Genomic DNA, 7,714 nt, shown 5'->3' with positions numbered 1-7,714 from the left:
TTTGTGCAACTGTGAGGCTGATTAAAGCCATTTACTGAGATTGAGATTTGGAGAGGCAATTTGAGGAAGATAGGGAATAAAGACTTTTTGTTTTGGACATGTTAGAATTAAGAAGCCTGTGAAAGATTTACGCAGGCAGTTGTACATCCAAGTGTGGAATTCTGAAACTGTCAATTCAAACCCCACCTTCTTTCCTGATCTGTTACAAAACTCTTATTTAAATAAAGCACTAGATTTTATTACATAGAAACTGTACCCATTTCTGCCTTGGATGCTTGGTTATCTATTTATCTAAATTTCTACTAAATTTTAAACTCCTTAAGAGCTGAAAAAAAAGGTTTCATACATCTTTGGAGTTTTTCACACCATTTTGCATAAAATAAGGGTATACTTACTTGAATTCACCTAGGTTTTTTTTTTATAAGACATATCCAGTTTTTTTGAAGGGATGGAGTGGAAACTAATTGAACATTTCTAATTACATCAAAATAGACACAAGACACAGCTGGTCTTTAATGCATCTTTCAACCTTCCTTATAGGTTTGCTTAAAAAAAGAAATTAAAACAGTAGGGTTCTCACTCAATGACCTCACGTAAATAAGGCCAGTCCTTTCATCCAGCACTTTTCATTTTTCTTGCTTTCCTTAAGCTAGGCTAAATATCTGATACCAGGAAATCATGTATAAAATTCTGACCTCTCCTTCTGAATGTCTATATGATTCAGCAAGCAAACTGATTCATGTGTGTGTGGCATCTGCTGATTTTGCAATGTTATTGGAGGTGGTGGGTTATCAGCTAGCCTTCCTTTTAGAAACAACTGAGGTCAGCAATGTCTAAGTACTGGAGTCTCAGCCAAAACCTTACTTATCCCTTTAAATATAAAAAGGTGTGAAGGTATGCCATAAACCTCACTAAAGTTCTCATTTACTAAATGCAGACCTATGGAGAGATACAGAAGAGCACTTCCTCATGGTTGGTGTTTCAGCTGCAGTGACAAAGGCAATAAAAAATAGGATTTTGACATAGCATTATGCTAGAAAATGTGTTTCTATAACATATTCAGGAAATAGGTAGATATTAACACAATTTCTCACTGTGTTCAAATCTACTGAGTAATAATTTTTTTCTGACTTAAGGAAAGCAGCTGTTCAAGTAGGTTTTTTCTTTTGATAAGAAGAAAATAAGAGTAATAAAAGAAAAAAGCAATCTTTCTACTAGTTTTGCCCACTTGGTTCCAATCAAAAAGCCATACTTTTAAGCCATACTGTTTTTCAAACCGCAAATTCAATTTAACAAGCAAACAAACAAAACGATATTTTCTAAATGGAAGTCAGCAACAATATTAGTTGACAGAGGTTCACTTGGAAAATGGAGGAAAAAAAAAATCTCTAGCCCATTTTGACTTCTCCACTGTTATTTTTACAGAAAGGATTTTCCCTCTTACAGAAAGTTACTTTAATTGCATTAGCAAATGTTTAGCCTTACACACCCTTCAAGTGAGTGGTTAACAAATGCTGGGTTCAAAAAATGATTTTTATAAATAATAGCAATTTTTTTTAGCAAATGTAGACTGACACACTCAGACATTGTCAGTGACATTAAAAATGACACTTTTCAGAAAGCATATTCTAGGGTATAATCTTACCAGTGGGAATTTAGCCTAAGATAATTTTAAAAATTATATGCATATTGTATATATTCCAAAATATGTAATACAAGGGTATTTATGACCCAGTGGGTTAAAAAAGAAATACACAAATGTTTAAGTAGGTGACAGACTAAGTAGATTATGATAGAACAACTTGATGCAGTTATTTAAAAAGATAAAGAATGAAGCTTTGTGCCAAAATGTATATACAATAATGCTAAGATCGAACTATAAAAAGTAAAGCTTTTTATATAATGGATTAACAAATATTCTTCGATGAATTCTGTGGCAGCCCTCCTCTCCAACTTTCTTGCTAACAGGCTCCGAGCTTGGTGAAGGGCCACCCTATGTCCAGCCCCTGAGGATGAAGCATGGTTGGTCCAGGTCAGCCACACCTGTGCCATTGACTCTTGGCTGCTATTCTTTTTCCCAGACATGTGACCCAGTTCTAATCAATGAAATGTCAGGGGAAGTCTTCCAGGGGCAAGGGAACCTTCTAAGAATGTGATAAAAGGATAAACTGATAAAAGGAAAATAAATCCCTTTTGACCGAAGCCGAGAGATAAAAGGGTTCTTCCTCTCTGAGTCATGGAAAGTACAGTTTTTCTCCTCCTCTATCCCTGGCCATGCTTGTATTCTGAGCCCTAGGAAAAATTACTACAACATTCATCTTGTTACTTCCTTCCCCCACCCCCTCCGCCTCCATCTCCTGGTATCTTCCTTTCTCCCTTTGCTCTCTCCTCCCTCCAAGCACATGAGTGTCTGGCTGTCCTCCCCTCATAGCAGCCCCCCATACCAGTTCCAGAAGTAGTTTCCCCTTCTCCCTTTCATCAGAGCTCTACTTCTTAGGTCTTCTTGATCTTACCTGTGTGTTCTGAGGGAGGTAGCTTTGTGAAATTTCAAGTTTGTTGTCCAACTTTGTTAATTATCAAGATTATTAATTGGATGAATGTTTCCAATATTATTTTCTATATAAAAGTATATTTTCTAGATACCCAGCTCTCCAGCAGATAGAATTTCAGGCAGTTCTTAAAAGTAAAACTAAAGGGAACACTATTTTGAGGCCAGGGATTCCTCCCCGTGTCCCATAAGTTACACACATAAGACTCTATCTCTAGCATAAGTCTAGCCACATACCCATAGCTGGCATGAAGGTCAGAAGTCTTTAAGACTGAATGTTTAAATTAGAGAAAATGTCAGAATTTCTTACTCCATGCTACATATTTGGGTAAAGGGCAACCGTCATCCCAATCACTCAAGCTCAAAATCTCACTGTTCTCATGACCCTCTTAGGACATTCTTTTTTCCCATTATTATAAAAGGGAGGATACTAACAAGAAAAGCAACGCAAAGTATTGTACTGGCCAGGTGAGCTCTAAAGAATAAATATGGGAAGTTACCAAATAAATTGTAAATATATGGTACATTTGTTTAATGTCTTTGTTAATGAACTAAAAATGTAAGCAGCAAATTAATTACACATGTTGATCATGCAAAATTAAGACATGGTGCCAGTGGCATGAGGATAGAAAAATAATACCAAGGTTCTAAGCTGAAAATATGGGCAGAAAAAGAAAATGGGCTTTGGGACCAGTATAAACAAACTGCCACATCATATGAAACAGAAAGACTCTGTATAAAGGAAAGTTGGAAAACCTTAGTATCAAAAAGCAGATGATGGGAGAGAGAGAAAAAGTGGTAATTAGTCAGCTATTTGTTACGTGAATGAAATAGCACCAAAGGGAAAAAAGATAAAACCTTTAACACCGTGACAGTGCAGTGTCTATAAAACATCAAATCACAGGGTGCAATTATTTTGGAACTTGTTATATTTGAGCAACAGAAGCAAAATAATGAGGAGGAGAAAATTCAGAGAAAACCCTGACTTTAGACTTCAGTGAAAATGTATTAATTGAAGCACAACTTTCTTGGTGGTTTTATTTTGTCTTATCCTTTTTTTTTTATCTTAGAGAACACCCCAGACATCTTTGAGACATAAGTACTTTGCTAGAGCTCACAGAAAGGGAACTCAGCCCTTGGATGCTGAACTCAGGGTCTCCTCACCGTCTTAGTTATCTAGTGCTGCCATGACAGAAATACCACAAGTGGACGGCTTTAACAAAGAGAAATTTATTCTCTTACAGTCAAGTAGGCTAGAATTCTGAATTCAAGGTGCCAGCTCCAGGGGAAGGCTTTCTGTCTCTGTCGGCTCTGGAGCAAAGTCCTTGTCATCAATCTTCCCCGGTTGAGGAGCTTCTCAGCGCAGGGACCCCAGGTCCAAAGAATGCACTATACTCCCAGTGCTTCTGTCTTGGTGGTATGAGGTCCCCCGTCTCTGCTCATTTCTTTTATACCTCAAAAGAGATTGGCTTAAATTATAGATTAATCTTGTAGATTGAGTCTACATACTGCCACTAATCCTATCTCATTAACATCATAGAGAGGATTTACGACATATAGGAAAATCACATCAGATGACAAAATGGTGGCTAATTATACAATACTGGGAAGCATGACTTAGCCAAATTGATACACATGTTTTTTGGGGACACAATTCAAACCATGACACCCACCTAGTAATGACAGATCAGCCAGTGGGAAGAGCAAGATGAAAGATTATCTACCACCACTCACCAACACCCAGGTCTAAGGGTGGTACTGTCCTCCACTTTCATCCATGGAACTTTCTCTTTCCATCTACCCCAACCTCCCTTTCCTAGTATAAAAGAAAATGAATTTCTCTCCTACTACCCTGCATTCCCAACCTCCAACCTTCCTCGACTAGGGATCCTCATTTGAACAATGGAACACAGAAAATTAAATGGACTGATTATTCTCTCATTTCTCCCAAGAATGGTCTTACCTGTCAATATTTCAGAGGCCAAGCATCCCCAGGGCTTCTTCTAGAGGTAAAGGAGAAAATGCACTTCATTGCATACAATGGATGCCATAGGGCATTAGGGTTCCTTTCACGCGGCTCATAAATCCTTTTGTAATCTTCGTTCTTCTTTGTTAAGTCCCAACTTCCAGGACACTCACCGAGAAACAAGCCTAGCCTTAGCCCCTACCGTCGGCATAACATTTTCCCAGGCACTCACACCTGCTGAACCACCCCACTACCATCCCACACCTGGCCTTACAAAAGTGAGTAAGCATCTGAGGGACAAGTGTGCAGCCAAACTAAAATGTTTAAGCACTTTAAAACTATTTTATGGAACAGAACTAAATTTTTTTTTTCATTCTAGTGTCAAGAAGTTCTTGAGAACTGATGGGGGTTCTAAAGTGTAAGATATAGTCTCTTCCCTTTGGTAGCATGCCGCATTGCTGTGGAAAGGAATGGTGGCATAGAAAAAGATTACAGGCTTTCAAGTCACCCAGACCTATTCTTAAGCCACAGCTTTGCCTCTGTTATTTGTGTGACTCTGGGCAACTTCTGTAAATTTCATAAGCTTTGGTTTCCTCATCCAAAAAAATGGAAATATTAATACTACCCCACTGACTTATTTTGAATGTAGGATAAAATATTGTGTATATGTATATACAATAGGGACTCAATAAATGTTAGTTTTGTTCTTCCTAGAGAAACAAGACATGCCCGCCTAAGAGATAGTGCAATAGTGCAAAGCAATTACTGATAAGTGCCTAGTGATAAATGATGTAGGCAGCAAACACTGTTATTTTAAGTACTATATTATTGTTCTAGGCAGTAAGTTGTATTGTTGATAAGAAATAAATGATAAATGGTGTACCCGCTAAGTACCTTTTCAGAGAAAGAAAAGAGTGACTCACTGTGCATGAGAATGAGCTTGAAAAGTAGGTGTGGGAAAAACAGTGGAGCGTGAAGGATGGGCATTATTTGTTGTGTCACTGTTTTGGTTTTATTTTTAATTTTATGTTTTAAATTAACACACAATAAATTGGCTTTTTTCAGTGTACAGGCCTATGAATTTTAAACACGTGTAGAAATTCATGTGAAGCCCTGGTGGTGCAGTGGTTAAAAGCTTGGCTGCTAACCAAGAAATCGGCAGTTCAAATCCACTAGCCTTTCCTTGGAAACTCTATGGGGCAGTTCTACTCTGTCCTATAGGGTCACTACGAATCGGAATTAACTGGCCAGCAATGGGTTTGGTTTGGTTCGGTTTTTATAGATTCATATAACCACCATCATAATTAAGATACTTAAATAGTCCCATCACCCCAAAAAACTATTTCATGCTGTCCTTTTATGGACACACACTCCTCCCACCTTTAACCCCTAGCAAACACTGGTTTGCTCTCTGTCAACACATTTTGTCTTTTCAAGAATATCATATAAATGAAATCATACAGCATGTAATCTTTTGAGGCTGACTTCCTTCACTTAGCATGATGCCTTTGATTCATCCATGTTGTTGCATGTATCAACATTTCATTTTTTTTTCTGAGTAGTCTCACGTTGTCTATTTATTCCACAATTTATTTTTTTATTTATTCACCCGCTGAAGTCCATTGGATCATTTTCAGGTTTTGGCTATTACGGATGTAGCTGCCACGAACATTTGCATATAGGCTTTTATGTGAACATAAGTTTTTATTTTTCTAAACACCTATGAGTGGGATTGCAGGGTCATTTGATAAGTTATTGTTTAAAATAAACTGCCACACTCTTTTCCTACCATTCCCACCAGCAATACATGAGAATTCCAGTTGCTCCACAAAGTCAGAACTTAGTATTGTCAGTATTTTTTTTTTTTTTCATTTTAACCATTTTAATAGGTGTGTAGTGCCACGAGTCAGAATCAACTCATTAGCAACGAGGTTTTTGTTTTCTTTGTTTTTTGTAGTGATATTGCGTCATGGTTTTAATTTGCATTTCCCTAATAGCTAACGTTGTTGAACATCTTTTCATGTGTTTGTCATCTGTATATATTTTTCCAACTCGACGGCAGTGGGAGTGGGGATATCCTTTTGGGGGTATATTTTTATTTATGTTTTTAAATTTTTCTTTTATGACATTTGTTATTTTGCTTCCTAATTATAAAACTGATAGTTTTAAATGGAATTTTTTAAAAAAAGTATAAAACATTCTTTTTGCCATTTGATTTTTTTTGTTATTCAGAAAACTTCATTTTTTTTTTGAATTTAGCTTTCTGACTCTTCTTGTGCCTTCAACACTTTCACAATGATTTTCTGCTCCTCAATAAGAAAAGCACGCTTGGTCCTGTCACGAACACATGTAGCCCACATGAAACCACCATAGGCCCTGCAGACATATTTTTTTGTTTTGGACAACCTCATGAGAACTTCAGGGCTCATAGCACGAACCCCTCAAAGTTGGCCTGGGCACACACCACATGTGGATTTTGGTGCTTTACCAGCCTTCATGGTATAAAGGGAAACAATTCTACTACCAGGGATTTGGGACAGCCTAGTTTTGTTAGAGGCTGTGTTATAGGACAACTTATGATGGTAGGTCAAACAATGGACCATTTTGAACACCTCTACACAGCATCTCAGAAAAGGTAAAAGAAAGCTAGAATGCTTTTAATGAAAAAAAAAAATTCCTATAATCTCCACTACCATTTTCTGCCCCTAATAATAACAGAACCACAATAAAATTTTAGTGTATTTCTTCTCAACTTTTATAGTGTATATTTACATATGTAAATATGAGCATCGATTTGTATTGGGGTTTTTTTTAAAGAAAAATTGGAATCATATAGTAAATATAGTTTTAGTAAGCAAAAGTAGTCATCCATCACTGTATAGATCTTCTTGGGGTACAGCTCCAGGAGTAGCATTTCAAGATCAAAAAAGAATGACCATATAAAAAACCAGGTACCATATAATAACTTGCTTTAAAAAAAAAATGATAATTCCTTTTTACTCTAATAATGTACTGGAAACCCTGGTGGAGTAGTGGTTAAGAGCTACAGCTGCTCAAATCCACCAGGCACTCCTTGGAAGCCATATAGGGCAGTTGTACTCCATCCTATAGGGTCACTGTGAGTTGGAATCGACTCAATGGAAATGGGTTTAATTTTGGTTTTTAATAATGTAATAGTGTGTTTGTATATTATTTAAATA

The 7,714-nt window shown here is 36.9% G+C and overlaps 1 pseudogene; it reads right to left on the bottom strand.

Moving 5' to 3' along the window:
- Nucleotides 1–6,769: 6,769 nt before the first annotated feature.
- Nucleotides 6,770–7,117, bottom strand: LOC126066841 (60S ribosomal protein L34-like; annotated as a pseudogene).
- Between the last annotated feature and the right edge of the window lie 597 nt (nt 7,118–7,714).

The sequence above is a fragment of the Elephas maximus genome, chromosome 2 (assembly GCF_024166365.1).
Source record: "Elephas maximus indicus isolate mEleMax1 chromosome 2, mEleMax1 primary haplotype, whole genome shotgun sequence".
Classification (NCBI taxonomy): Eukaryota; Metazoa; Chordata; class Mammalia; order Proboscidea; family Elephantidae; genus Elephas; species Elephas maximus.
The sequence above is the reverse complement of the archived record's forward strand: the minus strand, read 5'-3'. Positions and strand labels throughout refer to the sequence as shown.